This window comes from Equus asinus, chromosome X, assembly GCF_041296235.1.
Source record: "Equus asinus isolate D_3611 breed Donkey chromosome X, EquAss-T2T_v2, whole genome shotgun sequence".
NCBI lineage: Eukaryota > Metazoa > Chordata > Mammalia > Perissodactyla > Equidae > Equus > Equus asinus.
The window spans coordinates 133,723,021-133,747,487 of record NC_091820.1 but is presented as its reverse complement, the minus strand read 5'-3'; positions in this window follow the sequence as shown (position 1 = coordinate 133,747,487).

The window sequence follows — 24,467 nt, the reverse complement described above, 5'->3', positions numbered from 1 at the left end:
CCTCACACTTCTTAGCAGAAAACCTGACTCAGCCAATACTACTTATACTTACACTTCTGACAGGCAGAACCTAATCCCTAAACTATTAGTTTATTTGCTGGAATACAGACAGAAACATGAACCATGAATTTGCTAATTGTCCTTGCCTGTTCCAGATGCCAACTGTGTGATCATGGGCAAGTCAATCATTCTTTCTGGATCAGTCCGTCAATTAATGTTTATTGAGCACCTACTATGTGCCAGGCAATGGAATAGGTACTGAAGACATGACAAAGCACAAGGCAGACAAAATCTCCTATCCTGATGGAGTTTAAATGCTAACAAGAGAAACAAACTAACCAAGGAATCACCAGATACTTTAATTATGCTTCTGCAAAGAACTGGGAAGCAATATGGAGTATGGGTGGCTTTCTGGAAGCAGATAGAAGGAAGGCTTAGCCTCATCTGAGGTATCAGGGAAGAGGTCTTTGGAAAGGGTCACTTAAACTGAGACTTGAAGGATCTCTGTAAGACAGAAAAGCCTGGGAAGAGGAAACCACTGGTCTGAACCTGAGAACAAAAAAAGAATGGAGTGCACTCAAGAATGGAAAATTCTGGGGCAGTTGAAGAGCAAGCAAGGGTAGAGTGAGAGTGATGGGAATGAGGCTGCTCAGGGCCACAGAGGACAGTCTCTCTCCCTCCAAAGTGTACTCTGAGTCTCGGTTGCCTCATCTATAAAACCAGAGTGACTGAGAGCGACCACAAACAGTTGTTAGAAAGATTCACTGAAATAGCTTAAGAGGAAAATGCCTAGCACAGTGCCAGGTAGAGGGGAGGCACTACGTAAATATTACCTGAATCTGAATCCATGGAGAATCTCTCTTGAACCCTTACCTAAGAAAATACAATAACTTTAAATCCTCAAATCTCTTCTTCTGGAGGGCTTGGTGAAGCTCGCATTCATAACCAAAAGCACTAAAATTGCGGAACAGATGATCTGAACTGTCATCTTTCCATGTTATCCGAAAACGTCATCTTAATGAAACAAAGAAACCTGCACACACCTGAATCTCCACAGCTCTTGGCCTCACTCACAGGCATGCTGTTTTCTAAAGAGTGCACTATGCATGACGTCAGTCACTTTAAAATGATCGATCCCTCTAAACCATGATTGTGTAATCGCTACATTATTGTATTAAGAGCAGATTCAATCTCAAGATAGAACAAGGGAACCTACTCCACATTTGATGTTTTTTGGTAGCATACTTAAATTTAAATTACACCATAGGCGCTCTTTAGCGTAACATGTACTGTATATTTTTGCATTTCAATAAACCCGTTTTCCCCCTACACATAACACATGGTAATTCAGAGAAATGTATCTTAGCGGCTCCCAACTGCTGCTTCCTCAAGTTGGCTCAGGGTTAGTATTTTTTCTTTTTTTTGAGTTAAGTGAAAGCTACGAGCTCTCTGGGAGCAAGAATAAACCTGATTGTCTTTGAGAAAAAGAAACTCCTTTTGTTTCCCTCCCCTTCTCGCAAAACTGTATCACATGCCATGGAAGCATCAGCTGAATTTACCTGTAATAAAGTGACCACAGTCGGAAACCAAGTGAATCATTTCAGTGAAAATTGTCACACGTAGTTAGCTTTATACTATACCAATGAGACTTCTTTCTTTGCGTCCCATTTTCCCCTGGAGCAAGGACAGAGGCTCACTACAAATACAAGCTCTGCTGCCAAAGAGATCTGGGTTCAAATCCTGGCTTAGAACCTACAAGCTCTGAGGCAAAGATATGCTGCATGACTTCCAAGACTAAGCCATAAAAGGCCATGTGGCTTCTGCCTATATGCATTGGAGCATTCACGTTTGGAACCCTGAGCTGCCACACAAGAAGTCTGACTACCCTGAGTTGGCCATGCTATGAGGAAGCCCAAGCCACAAGGGAAGGCCAAGTGAAAGTGCTGGTGACAGTCCTGATCTTTGTGTCATCCCCACCCAACCACCAGATATGGAAATAACGGCATCATTGATTCTCCATTTACCAGCTGAACGCCACTGAGGGTCATTAGTCGATGCCACAAGAAGCAAAAGAATCACCTTACTTCTTGGCCCACAAAATCTATGAGCCTAATAAAATGGTTATTATTTTAAGCCACTAAGTTTTGGGGCCATTCTTTATGCAGTAATAGTAACAGAAGCAAGAAGTAAACCACCTAAGCATAATCTCTCTGGGCCAACAAGCCCTTAGAAGGACCCCGAGTTACAAGTCAACAGGAGAGTAGTAATAATAGGAACGATAGCAACAACGGGCCTGTATATAGTACTTACTCTGTGCCAGGCACTGCTCCTAGTGATTTATGTCTATGAACTCATTTAATCTTCACAACAGGCCTGCGAGGTAGGTGCTAATATTCCTACTTCACAGATGAGGAAATTGAGGCACAGAAATGTTAAATGACTTGTCCAACCTCCCACAATGGGTAAATGGTAGAGCAGAATTTGGGTGCAGGTGGTCTAGTGCCAGAGTCACCACCCCTACTCACCCCACTATACAATCTCATTCATATCAAGTATGTACGAGAAACCTTACCAATGTGTCTGGGCTTCCCCAAATCACCAGGTTTCTGGGAGGAAAGCCTTTACAATAGTTACAGAGCCAGCTTCCTGGTCCTGCTCACCAAGCCCATCTGGAGCGGCACTTCCCACAGCTCAGACATGGGCTCTTCTGCCCCCGGGTCAGTCTCCAAGCTTAGATGGTACTTACTCGAGTTCCTGAAATTCATAAAGATCATTTTCCTTTGGAAGACTCCCACACTGTCCTGGCACTCAATGACAACTCAAACATCACAGAGCTCATTTGATCATCTTACTTCAAACTAGGCTTTATTGGTACTATCCTAGGTGCTGCAGGAGAGGCTAATAACAATAATAATAATAATAGTTAAAACCTACTGAGCACTGCTCACCAGGCAAGTCTTAGGCTCAGCACTTACTCCACATGTAATAATTCCTTTAATCCTCACAATAACAGGGACCCATGATGTAGCTATTATCGTTTGCATGGCCATTCTACAGAAAAGGAAACCAAGGCTCATGGGGAGATTAACTGACTTGCCAAGGTCACACAATGATTAAGGGGAATGGCCAGGATTTGAACCCACATCATTGGAACTCTAAAGTCAGTATGCTCATCAGGATCAGTGAGATTCAATGCACTGCCTTTCTGATAAAAAGAGACATCTAACCCAGTGATTAATAGACAGCATGGGTTCCCATACCACCCTTTCTGGATTGAATCTCAGCTCTACCCCTTCTGCCCTCAGTGGTTCCCTTGCCTTCCCTGTAAAATGGGGATAATGAAAATACTGCCTCTTCCACCCCTAGGTCTATATCCAAGAGAAATGAAAACATGTTTACACAAAAACTTGGACAGGAATGCTTATGGCAGCATTATTGACAATAGCCAAAAACTAGAAACTATCCAAATGTCCTTCAGTAGATGGTTGGATAAGCAAATTGAAGTCTATCCATATAGTGGAATATTATTTGACCATAAAAAGGAATGAAGTACTGATCCATGCTACAACATGGATGAACCTCGAAAACATTGTCCTAAGTGAAGGAAGCCAGGTGTGAAAGGTCACCTATTACATGATTCCAATTATATGAAATGTCCAGAATGAGGAAATATATGGTTTCCAGGGGCTGGCGGGAGGGGGAATAAGGAGTATCTGCTAATGGTATGGAGTTTTTTGGGGGGTGAGGAATTGTTTTAAAATTGCTTGTGGTGATTGCTGCATATATCTGTAAATATACTAAAAATCACTGAATTGTATACTTTCAATGGGTGGATCATATGGTATACAAATTATACCTCAATAAATCTGTTGAAAAAAAATACTGCCTCGCCAGATGAGGTTGTTGTTTGACATAAATGAATTAAGTGCCGAGAACCGTGCCTGGCACATAGTCAGCTCTGAATACAAGTTAGCCATTTTTATCTTTTAAAAAGTTAGAGGGTCCGGCCCCGTGCCCAAGTGGTTAAGTTCACGCACTCCGCTTCAGCGGCCCAGGCTTTCGCCGGTTCGGATCCTGGGCACGGAATGGCACTGCTCATCAGGCCATGCTGAGGCGGCGTCCCACACAGCACAACTAGAAGGATCTGCAACTAGAACATACAACTATGTGCTGGGGGGCTTTGGGGAGAAGAAGAAGAAGGGAAAAAGATGATTGGCAACAGTTGTTAGCTCAGGTGCCAATCTTTAGGAAAAAAAAGTTAGAATGTACCAGAACAGACTTGGGATATTGATTCTTATCTGGACACCACAAGAAATCACATTCAATTTTCACTCTGATTTTACTGTGTTTTCCTGAAAGTCGTTAAGTCCCCTCTATCCTGTCACCTGAAACACACAGTGAGAAGTGCCAAATTACAAGGAAGAAATAAGAGGAAAACAAAAGCAAAATAAAACCAATATTTTGGTGGGAAATGCCTCCTCCTGTTTGTGTTCCAGGGCTTGATTCATCAGCAGGGAGATGCTGTGCCAGTATATTCCCTGTGCTGTCCCTCCTCTACGCCCCGCCCTCGCTCTCCCCCTCCCTCTCCCTCAGAAAGTTTAACTGCTTCTTCAACCAAATACTTACCATGAAAACTGCAAAACTGAAGTCCACATATAGGATGCTAGCAGTCGGGTTGCAGCAACCTCTAACAGCAAAATTTCTTAGTGCCTGGTCCAAGGTGAAGCATCAAAGAATGCCCCAGAGCCTGCTGTTGATTGGCCGAGGGATAGCTGTAGCTGTGGGATAAAGGACGGCTTCACGGCTGCCTCTCTCTGCACACCACTGAGCTTCTGCCCCAATCATAGCTGCAAAGGAGGAGCTGGGGAAGGAAACCACGCTCCCAACCCTCCCAAATGTCTCATTTAACTTCAGTTACGGAAATTAGATTGTGTGGCCTGCAGCCGTTCACAAGTTAAGTTTCCTTGTCCTTAACCTTGTATGCTACTAGGAGCTTTCCTCAAATAACACCAGCACATCACAGAGGGCAGGGCTTGGACCTCTTCTCTTTCTTGGGTTCTATAGGTGGGGAGACAAATTTAGAGAAGGGCCCTGTTCCAAAAGTTCATTGGTGAGTCAGTCCCTTACCTGGTGAGCTTACCAGTCCAGCTCACAAATGGTTCATTGATCCACGTGTAACTTAAATATGGATATTTTCAATAGCAGGGTCACAATTCCTCACCTGAAATGCTTGGAGCCTAATGTTTCAGAAATCAGAATTATGTGGATTTCAGAAATGGAACCCAATGTATATACCGTATATGTTGTAACACCTCCACTGGGGTCAAGAGCAGCGTCCTGTAATCAAGACAGTAACTTTTCTGAGGAGAAGCAGATGAATACTCAGACGAAGTGGGAAAAATAAAGACTGTAAATAGCCTCACAGTCAGGTCAGGTCAACTTTTGACACCAAACTAGTTTGCTGGAGACTTGCAAAAAATATTCAGTTACCCGTCCATATTGGATTTCAAAGTTGCAGATAAGGGATGGTGAACCTATACCTTCACGTACACATTACCAGTTGTGTACTCCTGTGTAATTTCCTAAACCGATTGAGCCTCATTTTCCTCATCTGTAAAATGGGATCAACAATAGTTACCTCATATTAAAAGAGCTGATGCATGGAAAGCTTTGAGCAGTGCCTGACATGTGGTAAGACCTCAAGAAATGTTATCTCACCTAAGTGTCCACCAATGGATAAATGGATAAAGAAGTTGCGGTATATACATACAATGGAATATTGTTCAGCCATAAAAAAGGAAATCCTACCATTTGCAACAATATGGATAGACCTTGAGGGCATTATGCTAAATAAAATAAGTCAGAGAAAGACAAATACTTTATAGTCTCACTTATACGTGGAATCTAAAAAGAAAAAACACACAACTCATAGAAAGATCAGACTTTTGGCTCCCAGAAGTGGGGGTGGGGAGAGGGAGAATTGGATGAAGGTGATTTAAAGTTACAAACTCTCAGTTTTAAGATAAATAAGTACTGAGGATGTAATATACAACACGAGGACTATAGTTACCACAGGTATATGATATATGTGAAAGCTGTTGAGAGTGAATCCTGAATTCTCATTACAAAGAGAAAAAATTTTTTCCCATTTCTTTTTTCTTGGATCTATATGAGATGATGGATGTGAACTAAACTTATTGTGGTAATCCTTTCACAATATATGTATTCAAACCTTTATGCTGTACACCTGAAACTCATACAGTGCTCTATGTCAATTACATCTCAATAAAAAAGAAATGTTATCACCATCGTTGCTGCTGCTGAGGTCATCATTAGTATCATTTCCGCTGTCCACAACAGTAGGAACAGTAGGAACTGGAAAGGACCAGGTGGTGGCACAGAATCTTATATACCAGGACTTGTTAATTTTCCATATCTGTACAAAAAGCATATGTCTTTGGGTTAATCACTTTTCAGGTGTTCTGAATCAGCAGACAGAGAACAGCTGCCGCTTGGGGGCAGCTACCATTCGGTATTACCCACTACTCACTTAAATGTATGAGGTGCCTAGGAGTCCAGGGTTTATAAGTCATATTGTCAGTATAGCAATAAGAGCTGTGCTTTATTGAGCCCCCAAACAGGCCCAGCACTGCACGAGGTACTTAACTGGTGTTATCTTGGTGATCGTGGCCACAGCCACGGAAAGGACAGTATTATTGCTATGAGTCAGAGGGGTTAAGCAATTTGTCCGAGATCATGGAGCAGCTGAGGGATGGCAGCTCTTGGACTCACCCCAGTTCTCTCTGACGCCCAGCCCATCCCTTTCCTTTCCACTACCTCTGTTGAGAGGTCTGAGATTTGACCACTTCGTCAACACAAAATGAGAGTGAATCTGACAAGGATAAACAGAATCACCCATGGTGCTCAGAACTCACACCTCACAAGGAAGACTGAATGACCTACACCAATTCTCCTGGTTTTGAAAAATATTAAACATGGTGTTTTGCATGTGTGTGGTCTTTGGGGTTGGGCGTAGGGAGGCTGATTATTCTTATGAAATTTCATTATGGTTTAATTATTTTTTTCATGAGATAAGCCCAGAAGGCCTTTGTTTCAAATATTATTTCTAATTATTCATGGCTTATGAATGCAATCACAAATAAGGGTGAGAAGGTAGGTTTATTATTTAATCAACTGTATAAAAATGATGTACTATTCAAATTTAAAAGGAAAGAAAGTCATCTTATAATTAAAGCCCTAGTCAGATAATAAGGTCTCTTTGGCTATATCTATTCTCCAGTTGCTAAAACTTTCGAAGAGCAAAATAACTGCCAGAGTCACAACCTGACATGGTCAGGGCTGACGCTGGAATCCAATCAGGGGTTTCCACGGGCCCTGCCCCTCGGGAGGCAACTTGGAGGTCAGAGAAGTCCACACTCGTATGCTTTGCAGCGAGCCCTTCTGAAAGCCAGCCAGCGGACCACACTTTGAGTGATGAGGAGCTCACCTCCCCATGAGGCAGCTCCTTCCTCTGTCGGACAGCCCAGTGGGTCAGAGAGTGTCAACCTGTGCTAAACCGAAGAGCTGAAATTGAGTTCATCTGTACCTTTCATCCTTTGGCTTTAGCTTTATCCTCTGCAAAAATCAGACTCAGTCTACTCCTCTCTGCCATCAAATACATGAACACAGGGTCTTTAAAGACACGCACGCTCCTCTTCATCTGGGCTAAGTAACCTGGGTTTTTTTCAGCTGTCCCTATGTGGCATGATTTCTAAAGCTTTTGCCACCACCCCATCCACCCACTTCTGGATGCTCTCTATAATGCAGTGCTTCTCATACTTGGCTGCATAATAAAAATCACTCCGAGAGCTTTTACAGATCATCATGCTGAGGCCAGACTCCGTACCAATTGGATCAAAATCTCTAGCGATTGGTCCTGGGCATCAGTATTTTAAATCTTTCCAGGTGATTCAAATGGGTAGTCAAATTTGAGAACCAGTGCTCTAATCCCTTGCTACTCAAGAGTGATGTACAGATAAGCTGCACCGGCAGGAGCTGGGAGCTTCATTAGGAATGCAGGATCTCAGGCCCTGCCAAGTCTTACAGAAGAAGAATCTGCAGTTTGCGAGATACGCTGGGATTCTCGTGCACAGTACCGTGTGAGAAGCCAGGTTGCAAGTCACATTCTATCTCAGTCTTGTTTACGTATATTGTTTTCTTAGATCTTATGCTCAGTTATCTCATTCTCAAATAAGGCAAGGTCTCTTCTGACTCAAGGCTCGTCACCAAATGTTGGGATTTCCCCTGGCCCACTCCCTACCCATTTCAGAGCTGACTAAATCCTCTTTTCAGCCCAACAGCTGGACCCTGGTCATCCAACTTTCTTGGGTCTACCAAGCTTGATCTAGGGTACCGTCTCCAATTCTAAGGTCCGCTGTCATATTCTCAGGGCTCTGTTGTTCCATAACAATGTTTTAGAGTAGGGGGGTTTAATTTCAATCAGGAGATCTAGAAAATTATTATCAGCTATGATCATTTTAGAAACCATCTGCATGGCCACCTATAGCTGGGCACTGCCTTGTGATTTCAGCTCCCATGTTGGCTTTTGTGTTTACAGTCACACTGGTGCCAATTAGAAATATTTTAAGTCTCAAGCTAATGAGAAAATAACAGAGACCAGCCTAGGATGCGGAGCCAGGATTTAAATCCAGATCTGTGACTCTGCAGCCTGTGTTGTTTTCAGTTTTTTTGTTTTGTTTTGGCAGCCTGTGCTCTTAAAGCTTAGTGTCACACCAGACACCATGCTGAGAGGCCTGTACTCTCCCAGCCACCTTGCTGCCTTCTCGAAATTCTCTCCTGAGATCAAGCCTGGCCACCAGAATGGTGCCTGCTTGAACCATCTTGCCTTTGCTCCATCAAAGTCACTTTCAATGAGCTCAAATTTTCATAAGAAAAAACTGTATGCCGCCTACCCTTGTTTTTGCTGTGCCCACCATGGAAGACCCACAGGAGACACTTAAAATTCCTCACCATGAAATATTTTGGTTCCCCTGAAGAAATAGTACTGTCTTTCATTAGACACACATGAATTGTGTAACTTGATGATTCTCAAACTGAGATCAAATGACAAATTTTCCAGGATCCTGGAGGTTTATAAGAATTATTTAGTTTTGTATTTTCATTTATTATAATCTAAAAGAATCACTTTCATCTTGTGGCTACCTTGTAGCTAAGTACTAGAATATACTTTCAGAACTCACACTTGCATTTTTGTATAAGCGCTTTGGTACCAAGTGAAGGTCAAATGCCGTTATGGAAGACCAAGAGAAAAAAGAGAAATTCGAAGAAGGAAAAAGGGTAGCAGGACTGGGATGCCATGTGGCCTTGGTCCTATAGGCACAGCAGGTGCCCAAGAACGTGCAGCACATCAGGCAGATCAACTCACACTGCAAACAGACATACCTAGCAAGTCATTGAATTAACAGTTCTTTAAATATGTAAAGATGAATTTCTCTTTAAATGATATTTTTATATTTTAATGTTGCATTTAGGGATATTACATTTACTGTCTCCTCAACTGAATCAATGATTACCTAAAATCTAGTTCTCTGCTAAAAAAGAAAAATAAATGATTGGAACCCAAATGATTGTCTGCTATGCTAAAAAGACAGAGAGAAAGGAAGGAAGGGAAGAGGGATAGTTGGATGGATGGAAGGAAAGAAGGAAGGAAATGGAAGGAAGGAATTGGAATATTATACTATACTAGTAAACTCAATGATAAATATTGCATTTTAGCAAAAATAATCTACCACATCACAGTTGAGATTATCAGCTCTTGATACAGTTTTTCTCTTAAAATTCCTATAACTATACTCAAGAAAGGATGGAAAACTAGGTTGATGGTCAGTCTATTGCCAAAATCATGGGAGAACTTCTACAAACTACAACTGCAAAGTCATTGACACTGGACTAGACCACACATTTCACGGCCCGGCCTATGCTACACAGCAGGAACAGAACTCGCCTTCTTGCTATCTCTCCACTGGTCAGCTATGCCAGGCTTGTCTAATGAGAAAACTCGGACATTGTCCCTCTACGATGTGGGGAAAATTTCTAATATGACAAAATGCTGTTCTCCCCTCAGCCCATTCATATAGCACTTCAGTTAGAGAATGCAACTACCAGGAAATACCTGGACTGCATGTGTACGCATGTGTTGGTGAATTGGGTGATAAATGCAAGTGGTGCCTTGCATCCTTGGAAAACTAGGCTTCACAAATACATTGTTCTAGGTCAGTGTTTTTCAAATTGTGGGCCAGGACCCATTAAAGAGATGTGAAATTAATTTGGTTATTTCCTCTTTTTAAAAAAAAAATTAGAAAAGTAGAGAAGATAGAGTACATCTCACATAGTAAAACTAAGTACTGTTATACAAAACTTGTGTTTGGGTGATTTTGTGTGTGTGTTGTGGTATGTGTCCTATATCACAGTGTAACAAAGTATCTTTCATATGAACCCTGCTTTTGTCAACTAACACGTTATCACTTATTTCAGCTTGGTTTTATCTGACAATTTGGTGAACATTGCGTGTTCTATGTTGACAGTATGGCATGATGATTACAAGGATGGACTCTGGAGCCAGGCCACCATCTTGCTTGCCTTGTGACGTTGGGCATTTTACTTTGCCCCTCAGCACTTCCGTTGCCTTATCAGTGATGTGAAGATGATAATAATAGCGCTTACTCATAAGGCTGTTGTAAGAATTAAATGAGTGGATATGTATAAAGCAATTGGAATTGTGCTTGGCTTGCACTAAGTGCTATTCAAGTATTAGCTATTATTAATATAACCATGATTATTTACCCAAGTCAGACGAAAGCATTGGATATGATGGTGCAGCCAAGTGCAGAGCTCCATGGCAGTCCACTGAGAGACCGCCCTCCGCTTTGGCATGGATCCATTAATCATCACTTTGGATGTAATGACTCCACCAGCCAGGAATTTACTCAACTGTACTGCCATCCAGTATTTATTTCCCCATCTTTAAGATGCCGTAAGAGACTCTGGCATCCCGTTCTGCTCACAGTAAACTCCAAGGCCCTCACAATGACAGAACAACATTACGTGCCCCTACTCCCGTCTTCTGCCCTCACTGTGCTCCTCTCTCTTCACTCTCCTCCTGGCTCAGTCAGCTCGCATCATGCTGGCCTCCTTGCCCATTTTAACAATCACCTTTGCACTTCAGGACCTTTGCGCCGGCCGTTCTCTCTCCCTGGGCTACTCTACCCAGACACAGGACACGCTCGCTCCCTTCCCTCAGGTCTCTCCTGATAGTCACCTCATTGGAGGGGCCTGCCCCACTCATCCTATATTACATACTATCTCCTACCCCACTCCAGGCCCTGCCTGCCCCTCTAGCCCCCAGCACTTACCATCCGCAGACACACTATATTGCTTATTTAGTCAATTGTTTCCTCTCTTTCCCACTAGGATGTCAAATCCAAGAAACATGGACTTTTGACCATTTTGTCCAGGGCTGTATCCCCAGTACCTGGCTCAGAGTAACAGATAGTAGTCATTTAATAAATATCTGTTGAATGTATAAATATCAAACACTGTGCAGGAAACCATATGTATTCTACCTCTGGCATTCTCCTGACCTAAGAGACAAGTAACAGACTTTTAAAACTCTTTTAAATAGATGTTTAAAGCATTAAGTTTAGTTTAGCATGACTTGCTCTCAATGCACATAGAATTTTATACATAATAAAATAACTCTTGGTCTTTTTGTGCAACAAAGTATATGAAGCCCTGTTAAACACTACTGAGCTGCATTTGTAGATTTTGCTTTGGCTCTGTCACCTATTAAACATTACTGAGCTGCATTTGTAGATTTCCTTTGGCTCTGTCACCAGAAATCAGCTCTGGCCCAGTGGCCTTGCCCCATCGTTCATAGGCGTCTCTTAGTTCTGCTTCAGCAGGTTCTCACTGGCACCCGTGATGAAATAAAGGTAGGCATTTCCAGTTCTTTGACCAAGGGGTGAAGCAAGGGCATATCTTAGTCCTACTTCTATTCAACCTTCACCTTAATGACATACTTAATCCTGAAATCTGATTATAGGGTATTTCATTACCTCCATACAATTTCTAAATCACTGCTGTACACAAGTAATAAACGTTAAGTTTGGGGCCTGCTTTTATTATTCAGTTTATTTACTGTAGTGGCTGTTGCTGGTGACTTTTCTCCTGCTTGTTTGTATCGTCTTCCTATTTTCTGTCATTTTAAAAAACTGAGGTAGTCCCAGGTCCTGGTCTGTCCTGCCAAGATAGCGGTGGAGAGCGTTGCAACTTGTTGCTTGAGGAAAATGTCCTAGAAAAGCCCTGAATGGATACTGCTAATGATCCTTTTTTACATTTTTAATACCTAAATCAATAAAATACAGAATAAACAGTCATGAAATTTTTGTTCTGAATAAATATTTTATAAAACAGCACAGCGTACATTTATTCTATACGATCTGGGATAACACTAATACCAAATTGTTAAAAGCTGTCTTGCTCGGTAGTTTTCCTCCCTCAGCTGACCCTGGAATCTCTATCCCTGTATTTGCCAATATATTATGACAGCTTGTAGCCTTTATAATCCTGGAATTTTTCTTAATTTTTATGTAATTTTTTGTTGGCTTATATGTTGCTTCAAGTCCTCTGCGAAATGAGGACTATATATGGTGTAAATATATATAAAAATATTCACTTAGGAGCTCCAATATATATATCCAAATGGTATGATCCACTTAAAGAATTATAATTAAATATTAATTATCCAAAAAGAAAATTGATGATTGGGAGGGGGGAAAACCGGCAATTTGATGGGCTCTATGTTATCTGTCAATTGATTGGTACTGGGTATTTAAATAGCTGGGTGTTTATTTTAACTAAGCACTTTCTGGGAAATGGCATACTAAGACATTAAAGGCCACAGTCGCTAAGGCCATAGGAGCCAGACTGAAATTCTCCTGCACCAAAGGGGGCCACTTAATCGATCTTCCTCTAAAACTCTTCCACAGTGCAATTCAGTGACCCAAATTCTGTCTGAACAAAGGAACGGAGCTAGGACAATAAACAGAATGCAAACCTGGAAACATTACAAAAGAATCTCCTAAAACTACTTGTATTTATCAACACTGTCACCTCTTCAGTACCTTGGAAGCACTAATTCAGTCATTCCGCACCAGAATCTGTATTCATGGGACCATAATAAAATACCTAAAGAAACTGCCATTTCCCCTGGAGAACTAGGTCTCAAATTTATGTTGGCTTCATTCTCACAATAGGAAGAACAAATTTTATAAATAATTTGTGTTATGTCAATTCTATTCTATTATCTTTGATTTACGGGGTCAAAGTAGGCACTAGCCTATTAGTTGAATCAATTTATTGAATCTACAATGCACAAAACAGTGACCCAGGCACTGGGGATACAAAATGAATATGACATGGCCCCTGTTCTCACAACCAATTGGAGTGGACAAAGATGGAGAAACAAACACAATTTTAGTTAGTCTACAATACAAGCATCACTAAAACAAAGCTTGAGCAACGTGCTTTGGAGATCGCAGAAGACGAGGATGATCTTGATGGACTAATGCTGGGCGGAGGAGAAGGAAATGGCACCCGGAGAGAGGGAGCAGTGGGAACAAACTTGGAGGCATGGAAGCCCATGGAGTAGACTGCAAAAGGGAAGTGGCGAGGGATGGGACACAAAAGTTGGCTGGAAACAGATTTCCATGGACCATCAAGGCCTCACAAAGGAGTTGGGAGCTTACCATAGAGATCATGAGAAGACGTTGAAGGGTTTAAATGGGAATTTCATAAGATTGTGGCAGAAGGTAACAGAATATATATATTTGGAGGCAGGGAGGCTGTTAAGAGTTTACAAGACTCAGAGATCCTCAACCCTGGCCATATAATAGAAAGCAAGGAGTTTTTCAAACATGCCTATGCGTCAATCCATCCTGGCGCATTTGAAGCCAGTATCTGGAGGTGATCTCAGACGTTGGGATAGTTTCAAAGTTCCCCCAGCTAATTGTAATAAACAGCCAGAGTTGTGATCTCCTGGGACTCCACCAACAAAGGAGGAGAGGTGCCTATATTAACACAGTGATGACAGTGATGGAGAAGAAAATAGGAAAGGAGGGAGGAGACATATTAACGAGACAATTTTAATGCACTGTAGAATTAAAAAGGCTCTGGCTGAATGGATGTGGGAGTTGAGGGAGAGGAAAGAGATGATTTAGATGATGGTTGGATGATGGTGTCTCTCACTGCCAATATAAAGAACTGAGGAAGAGAAATTGCGAGTCTGGGCTCAAGCATATGGAATGTGAGCTCCTCATAGGACATGTAAGGGGATGGCCGCTGGACAACTGGAATGTATAGACCTGGAGTGGAGGTGGGAAGTGGAGGCAAAGAGAATCTGTGTGAATAGATCTTTGATCAGATACTCTGTTTGATGGGCTGGCTGCTTTGGAGGTCTAATTCTTCTAGATTCAGATTCCGACTGAACACACATTGACTGAGTACTTACTATGTGCCCAGCACTATTATCATTCCACGTATCATTTCCCAGGTGGTTGTAGAATAATGAAAAGGAATCACTTGAGAAAACTTACCTTTCGGAAACAAATCTTCACAGCATTGTTCATGGCTTTGGCTGTTCATTGGAATCCCCTGCAGGACCTTTAAAAAACCCCGATGCCCAGGCCATATACCAGACCAATTAAGTCAAAATCCCAGGTAGTGGGACCCGAGCAATCATAGCTTCTAAAGCTCCCCAGGTGGTTCAAATGAGCAGCCAAGGTGGAGAACCACTGCTTTACAGAACTCTGTTTCCAAAGCACACTAGCGCACGTGACCGAAGGCAGAGCCAGCCAGACTCTCCTAGCCTTGGAAACCCATACATGTGGATGAAGCCCATGGTTGCGCACAAAGTGATCTGTTTCTAGAAATAACCCAAAAGTTTGGCGGCTAATTTTCACCACTTATTACATTTTGCAGGCATATATCTCAAACGTCTATTTATATCAGATTCTTCAATTACCAAAGCATAAGCTATTGTAGACCCTAGTTAAAACAGCAGAGGATGAGTCCTTTTAGGAAAACAATGCAAAAATGTTGCCAGCTCTTACACTCAGAGATTCACTGTAACTTAGTTCTGTTGTAATCTTTATATATATATACTTTTTTTTGCTGAGGAAGATTAGCCCTGAGCTAACATCTGTGTGAATCTTCTTCCACTTTATACACAAGTTGCCTCCACAGGAAGGCTGACAGGTGGTGTAGGTCCGTGCCCAGGATCCGAACCCATGAACTCAGGCTGCCAAAGCAGAGTGTGCTGAACTTAACCACTATGCCATGGGGCCAGCCTCTATAATTTCTTTTTAAAATCATATTGTATCTACCCTTTGCTCTATAAGTCTGCAATGGCCTTTGGCCAAAAGCAATGAAATTCTGACCTGAAGATATATAATAAGGAGTGCTCTGCTGTTCTTTCCCCAGCAACCTAATAAAAACTATGACACTGTGAGCAAAAGTCTTTATACTCTTTTTATGATCAGTGGCATTTCCCCAGGTTGATGACAATGGTTTTTAAAACCTAGAAAAACAAGCAGCGACAAGGAATTTTTCTTTCTGTGCACTTTCCCTTAGAATTGGCTATGCCTAGGTTCTCTTAAGTCTGTAGAAGGAAGATATTCCTGAGACACTCTCTATGAGCCTTCCCCAAGCCATTCACCCAATTCATAGCCTTTAAGCCAGTAATGCCAAGTCCCAAGGGCACCTAACACACATAATGATTAGTACTGGCTAAGCCCTCTAGTAAGAGGGTAAGAACTGAAATGGCCTTTTGAGATGTCTAACCCTGTCCTTATACACATGTCCAAATGAGGTCCAGAGAGGAGCAAGGCCTTACCCAAAGTCACACAGGACTGGAACCCAACCCTCCTGATGCTTCACCCCTCTTCTTTCTATTTGACTCTAAATCAATCCCAGACATCCAGAAAGATAGTGAGGCCTAGCTCTAGAAAGGAATTCATCCTCAAAATCTCAATCTCTCCCATGCCAATGATGATGATGGTGATGACGGCCACTGCTAAATACAAAGCAAAGGATCCTGGGAAGGACCTCAGGCTTTCAGCCATAAATTCTTGTGCTCTCCCTTTAAAGCTACAGTCACCTCACTTCCATTGGACAGAAACTCAGGCCTCAACATGTGAAGTGACCCACTTCCCAGGTGGTCCAAAGCTTATACTCAGGCCCACTCTGCTGTTCTCATTACCTAATGGCCTGGAGACACAGGCACAGGGGAAGGAGCTGGGGACTTTGTCACACATGACCTGTGTCATCTCGGGTGAGTCACTAGCCACCCCATCTGTAAAACGGGGTGAATAATAGCACTTGCCACGGAGGATTAGAGGATCACACTAAAGCAGTGGTTCTCAACTGGGGACGAATTTGCTCCCCCTGCCAGGGGACATTTAGCAATGTCTGGAGACATTTCTGGTTGTTATGACTGAGCACGGGGTGCTACTGGCATCTAGCGGGTGGAGGCCAGGGATGCTGCTAAATATCCCACAAGGCACATGACAGCCCCTCACACCAAAGAGCTATCCAGGCCCAGCTGTGAACAGGGCCGAAGTTGAGGAGCCTTTCACTCGATGTGTGCACAGCATTGAGGTCCACTATTGAACGTGGTAAGTATTCAACAAAGGAGAGTCCCCTGTCCTTGGTGACCGCAGGCGAGCTCTTGGTGTTCGGCGGGCTTGCTTACAGAAACCAAACCCCTAGTTTGCTCTGCAGGAATTCTGTTTCTCAACCTGCAGTGGCGAACGTTCCAGTGGGTTTCCCAAACGAGTATTGTAAAGTACACCCATCAAATATGTGTCCTAAAAAGCCATTTCGCCTCAAACAGAACCCACTTTCTGGGCAAATAAGCACCTCTACAAGTTTGCAATTGGGTAATTTCCCTACTTTGTCACCCAATTTCTCTGTACAGTCATGGCTTTTACTCCAGAATTAGGCACAAGTCCCTGAAAACCTGGCTCTGAGACAAAAGCAGGACCCAAAACTGGTGGGTAATAGGCTGAGGAAATCTGTTTCTAGATAAAACACACTTGAAGACAGACTCCACAGTTTTTCCATGGGACATCTCTGCCCCACCATCTCGGATTAAATACTGCACTTGAGGCTAGAAACTTCTGTTCAACTTGTCTTGAGCCACTGGTATCAGTTTTTCACTCATGTCTTTGAGGTGTGTGTGTGCGGGGAGTGTGTGTGTTTGCCAAAAGCAACAGGTCTTAACAGATCTCGTGTGAAGCCTATTGTTTAGAACTGGCAAGCAGCACTCGTCCTCACTTTCTACAACAGTAGGGAATTTCTCCAGGTATGTGGGAGGCAGGCTGCTTGGAGCCATTATAATGCTGGTTCCCGGCATGATCTCCTTCATTAAATAATCTTTTAATGCAACATTAATAGTAATTACAAGATTACAGTTCAAAATATTTGATAACAGCCCACTGTGGAGCTGAAATGTTACCGTTCTTTTCTCTAAAGAAGTCAGTGGGAAGCAGGCCTCCTGCACGGTGCCACCAATACAGTCCCCAGATGCCGAGTGATGTAAACCGTTTGATATTCCTCCTGAAAAAACAGATTGCTTCAGCTCTAGGAAGTGTAATATATGCATGGGGCAATAGCCAAACCAGCACAGCCGTTCCAAGAAACCACACACACACACGACACATGGACACATGGACATAAGTAATTCGTTCTTTCCTCTTTCCCTATCTGCATGCCCACTCTCCTTATCTTACCCCATTTCTTAAAAATAAACCAATCTGTAGTGGTCTTAAATTTATTAAAGGACATTCTTTCATACCATCACACTCTCACAACAGCGATCATATTCTCTTTCAAGGCACTATTTTGAGGAAATTAATGTAACTCAGGTCATGTCTATCATGCGCCATGGCTTCTCTCTTAGTGGTGTGTGCGTATGTGAGAAAAATCAAATTAGCAGTTGATCATTTAATTTTGCTGAAAACGAGCGGGAAGGGGAAGAATCTCACAACACTGCCCGGTGCTTGATTGATCCTCCCCTTGCCTGGCTGTACCTAAGGCCCTGGGCTGCACCGTGGCTTGCCAACCCCGTGGAGTTGCCAGCTGCTTGGGTGGCTACTGCCAAGACTTTATCCTCCAAGATGGAATTCCTCTGCCTCATCTTCATATCCATTTCTGGAGGGCCAACAATACTTCCTTTTGTTCCCTTCTGGCTGATGCTTGCCGAGAAACATTTTCTTAGGCCAGGTCTCACTGGAGTCCTGGATCATCACTTTAGGAATGTGAAGATGAATCTTTCCTCGGGTATCAAATAGATGGAAAACTCAGTGGTCCTGCCTACACTAAGCAAGGTGTCAGAGAGGCACCGAATCTGGCACCCAACAAAGGTACAACTCTGCTGAAAAGTGATGGGGGAGTTGTTATTCAGGAATGATCGGCTCTGGCAGAGCTGAGTAGAAAAACCAAACCCTGTGCCAGCCTCCATTTTGCCAGAAGCTCACAGAACTCCACCAGGGCCTCCCTTTGTGGAGAGATCCAAGTCCATGGAGGGAAGCCCAAGTGAACAATCTCCTGAACTCTGCATGTGGTCTCTTCCGGTTTCCCTATCAGAGAGCAAAGCCTTCATTTCACACTGTCAACACAAGCCACATGGCTGCTGAAGGAGGCCTGCACTCTCTCATTGGGTACTATTTCCCAGATGCATTGCCACAAATGAATCTGAACTCCATCCAAGCATAATTAATCAGCTGGGCCATTTCTGTGCTCTCTCCAAATCTTAAGGTTTCTTACAAATGAAGATGCAGTCTCCCAGATGAGGGCTCATTATACTGAGCAGTCCAAACCTCACAAACAAAAGCCATCAATACTGGGCTTTGTTCATTTTATTCAACTGTGTTCAAAGAAACAGGATATTTGTGGGGCTCTTTACTTCATCCTCCTTGATGTTCACAGGTTGATCTCTATTTAACATCAGGTTACAGTAAAGAGGTATCATAGACACAAACATTCTGGATGCAAGAAGGATTGCAACCTCTTAAATGACTCCAGAGAGAAATTTCAAAATAACCTTACTACTGTGGCTGAAGTATTTGTGTGTGTGTGTGTGTGCCGGGGAGGGGGGTATTATGTGTATCACTAACTTACTCCCACTAGACTCAAATGTACCAAAATTTACCTTATTTCTCTATAGTTTATCAAAACTTTCCCATGATCCTATCCACCTTCACACTCCTGGATATTAGGACAAATTTCTTGCAGTTGAATAAACTCAGTCCTATGCAGTCTCTTCTGATTTTAACTATCTCTTTTTAGCTCAGTGTTTCATGGGTAAATACCCTCTCTTTCAGATTCCCTCCTCTCCTTCTCTTCTTCAAGATGCTATGTAGGTGTAAGGAAACTGAAGGTTATGTGAACTTGTGTATATTTGTGCGCTATGCTGTGTAACAAATCACTGAAACCTTAGTGGCTTAAAACAACACACATTTATTATTTTACTGTTTCTATGGGGCGGAGGTCTGGGCACAACTTAACTGAGTCCTCTGCTCAGGACCTCACAAGGCTGCAACTAAGGTGTTGGCCAAGACTAGTTTCTCATCTGGAGGTTCGACTGGGGAAGGATCTGCTTCTAAGATCACTCAGATTATTGGCAGAACTCATTTCTCTGGGGCAGAAGGACTGATGACAGTCAACAGAGAATGAGAGTCAAGAGACAATCTACTGGCCAGGTTGAGTCTTATATAATGTAACATCACAGAAGTGACATTCCTTCATCCTTGAAATAGAACATCATGTAACCATGGGAGGGGCATCCCATCACCCTTGACATATTCTATTGTTTAGAAGCAAGTCACAGGTCCTGCCCACACTCAGGTCAAGGGTATTGCACAAAGTTGTGAGCACCAGCACCTGGGGAACATGGGGGACAATCTTAGAGTCTTTCTACCATACTCATGGTGGCAGTGGCAGAAAAGAAAGGGTCCCTGGGTCTGCATGGTGTCCCCTAGATCCTGGCTGGTGTCTATAGAAGAGCAAATACTGTATTCTGCTCCTTGGACTGGTGACATTGAAGATACAATGGGTTTTGACCTTTTGGGGCAACCGACACCAGAATGCATCCACACCAGAGCCATAGTCTTGATCACTTTTCTTTAGACTTGAGTCCAAATTCACAGACAATTTTTGCTAACTCCAGGCATTCTCAGCCCCTCCTCACTCCTTCACCAGGGTATATGAGTCTTCCAGCTTATGCAATACATGGGGATCCTTGAGCACTGCCTCGGCACATATGTCCAGCTGCCTTCCTTTACCAGCGCTGCACTATTACTCCTGCAGTGTGCTAGGGCGGTGTGGCCCAGGGCAGGGCTTCTGCACGAGGTCTGAGGTCCCCTCAAGCCATGACAGGAGTAGCTTGTCCTTCTGCTTCCTGATGTTTTCAGGTTCCTTTATACTAACTTGGAAACTTCTAAATAACCTCCTTACTCTAAACTGCATCCCAAAAGAGAGGGAAATCAAAGATTCCGGCATCTGAACTTCTTCTCCCTCCCTCTCCTCTCCTCCGTCCCCTCCCCACCAGGACCAGAAGGAAGAGGGTTTCTACTTCTTTTCTCATTTCTTGAGTTCTATATTAAGAATATAATAAACATCCATGATCTAGTCAGCTGTGCCCAGTTTGTCGTATGTTAAGTGAGAGCTAAAGGGATTTAGGAAATCATTTTCTCAACAGAGTCAGGCTTTCAAAACAATGGTCTTTCTATGGTCTCAAAATAGTCAATTTTGAGACTTAAAGCTGATCAACAACCTCTGTTTTGGGCAGGTTTTGCCCTCTCCTTCCTTGGGGCAGTAAGCCTCATGACTCAGTCTTGGCAGTAGAAGGTTGAAAGAGGAATGATTTAAGGGAAAAATAAAAATGTATTCACAGAAATATAGACATACACACACACACACACACAAACACTATCCAGGAGGTAAAGCAGATAAATATGCTTGATAGAGTAATTCCTTCTAAGTCGATTTCAAAATGGAGTGGAGAACCCCATTTTGTTGAAATGCTCTAGAACAGAGCCCACACATTTAGTGGTTACAATGCCCCTATATTAATTCCTTCAGTCCTCATGTCGGGTGGGTGAAACCTGGGAGAGCCGGAGGACCTGGCCTCTCTCTTCTAATCATGTATAGCCTCACCTGGTTACCCAAGGAGGCTGGACAGACATCGTCACATTCTAGTTGTTCCATGGCATGAAAAAGTTTGGGAAACACTGCTCTAGAATGCAGTTGCTGGGACAGGACTCTAACGTCGTGGAATACTTAACCTCAGAAGTTCCACTGGTTCCTTTACAATTTATGTTGTGAGAACAGGATTTGATCACATATAACTTGCTGCTGTGTTTGATTTGCAGTTATTAGCAGGCTGCACTCTGCCATTTACACTTTGTCCTGGTTTTCTTTGCTGGTGATTAGTGGCAGTAAGTGTGTGGAAACTATTTTTTCTCTAGACAAAGCCAGGTGGACCATATAATAACATCACCCAAGACACTGCCCGCATTACTGGTGAGTTCTTATCAAACACACTAATTTGTCCCAAAAAGCAGACTTGAAGATCCAGATTGTCTAGAGTGGGCCAGGAAACAGGGCCATGGGGGGGTCATGGGCTGGTAGTTCTGGTGTCTTCTGGCCATGGGAGCCTCTCCTCCTCTCTTCTACCTCCACCTTCAACCCCTTTTTGCTCTGTTTATTCTGCCTCCTTTTCTCCATCTCCCTATTTCCTAGAGTTACTATGGGGCTGCTGAGTCCCAGGCTAGCCAAGCAGGCCTACGGAAAAGTAGGACTGTTATCTCAGTAGCAGTAATGAATACATCTGTAGCGCCATGACAGTGACTCTCAGTTGTGACGATAGAGCCTTATGAGTCTAGTCTTTGGCAGAATGTGGTCCATACTGCAAATGCTCTTATGTGTGCATTTTTAGTCTGGAGCCAGGATGTTCAGCAAAGGGCAGCGTTTAAGGGGAAATACAATTATTGACTCTATGTATATAACCATGCATGAAAAATAAAAATATTAGCAACTCCTCCCACCAACATGCATATGTGCACACACACATATACACACACAGCAGGATATGGGGCAGAAGCATAAAGTAGTTGTGCTCATTTTCAAGCAGGTTATACCAAAAAGAGTACAAATGGTCTGGAGCATGGGGAGTCCCATAACTTGACTCATTTCTTACCTCCATTGCCCCATCCCCATGTTCATCACAGCATGGCACTTAATGCTGTCTGGAAATCTCTTCATAATCTCACACCCTCTAAATATAATGAAAAACAAGATAGGGCTTTGATGAAAAGAAAAAAAACTCCAAATCAAAGAAATCCAGCTGCCCAGATCTCAGGGAGCTCATAATGATAGTCTTTCCTACAGGAAGCAGTAGTCAGAAATTCAAAAAAATAATTTATTTGGTATATACATACCACTGAGGATGAGGAATTCTTTCTGCATGAAAACCCAGCAAGTGGCACCTCATTAAACAGGACCTAGACTTAATCTAACTTGGAATAGATAAAAAAGAAACGATTCATATGAAGCTCTCCAGCCTGGGGGCTTAATCTCAGAGCTTCAGAGTATAATGAATGAATTAAGTAGGGCAAGTGATTAACAACAGAGAAGCGATCACTTATTATTTTTTTAACTGAAATATTACTGAATTTAGAGTAACATGTTCATTGTTTACGAACAGAGTCAGGCTGTGAGTTTGAGAGAGAGGGAGGGAAAGAGGATCACGGATGGACGCTGACTCTAAAAAGCTAACATGAGTAATTTCCAACCTTTTTGGACTACAGCACCTTATCTTGTTATTTTATTTCATGCCCTACTTATCTCCTCTCTCAAAAAAATGTCATGTGGTTATTTAAGAAGCACAGCCATTGGAAATTAGTTCTATAGCACGAAAATGGTAAAAACCCATTACAAAGTTCCACGAGTTAATTGGAGACACTTGGGGATGTCAGGCAATGAAAACTGGAGATGTCTCTGCTAATATTGAAATAAAGAGCCATGACCTTGGGAAAACAGTTAAGGGAGTGAGTCACCTTAAAAAGTAAAAATAGAAACAGCAACACAATGAAGGTTATTTGGTGACTATATGAGGTCAATCATCTCAATGGGAGAGAATGATCAACTTGTACATCAAACTGCAGTTGTTTGCACATCCAATAACTAGGTAACATATTTTTTCACTAGTCTAACTGCCCATATTTATAAGAGAAAGTACATTCTAAAATTCAAAACTTATTTGTTCTCATTCATCATTGGAGCCCCAATAATTGGATATTTAATACATTTTCGTTGACTACATGGATGAGTAGATAGAGGAATGAGTAAATGAATGAAGAAAGAAATACAACTTCCACAGGCATAATCTCCAAGTGGTTGTTTTGTTGAGGTTAGTCACAACTATTTCAGTACGCTTTAAATTTTCCCATTTAGGTGCCTCTGGCTGCAGAAGATCCTGACTGTATTTTTCTATGACTATACTGGGAACAAGCATCAATTGCTTAGAAGTATCATATTTTGGCTTAAATTTCCATGCAAATTTTGCTTTCATCTACTTAATGAATATTTATTGAGAGCCTCATATAAGGTAGACACTGCCTCATGTACCAAGGGTGCATCAGTGAACAAAATGAACACAATCCCTTGGAGATAACATCCTAGGGTAAAGAGAGACAATAAAGAACCACACAACTCAATATAAAATAACAACTGTGGTAAGAGCTATGGGGAAGAGGAACATAGTTTCAAGAGAACTCCAATAGAAGGATTTGAGCTAATCAGGGAAGTTAGGGAAGACATTCATGAGGCAATGACTTTGAGCTGAGATCTCTAGGGTGAGTAAGGATTGATTAAACTGGGTTGGGAAAGAGCATTCTGAGGAAAGCTAACACAGCATGTGCAAGGGTCCTGAGGCAGGCAAGAGCTCTTTTAGAAAATGACAAAAGACCAATATGACTGGAGCAGAATAGGAAAGGGGGAGAGTGACACAAGTGACAGAGCAGAAGAGGTGCATCAGTAAGGTTTATTGGAGGAAACCAACTCTGGTTTACATAAGTCAAATGAAATTTTTGCAAAGATATTGGGAGGACTCACAGAATTGATGGAAAGCCTTCCAAATAGGCAGGATTCAGGAAGCTCCAAAGGACTAGGGAGCAGGAAGTCCAGGAAAAGTCTTGTAGTAGGAATGGCCAGGTCTGGCTGCTGCCCCTTAAATGAATCAACTTTCACCAACTTTTACCTCTTTGTCCCTCTGCTTACCTTCTTGTAGCCTCTATTGACCTTGCTTTTAAGATGTGCTTGCCCGTTGC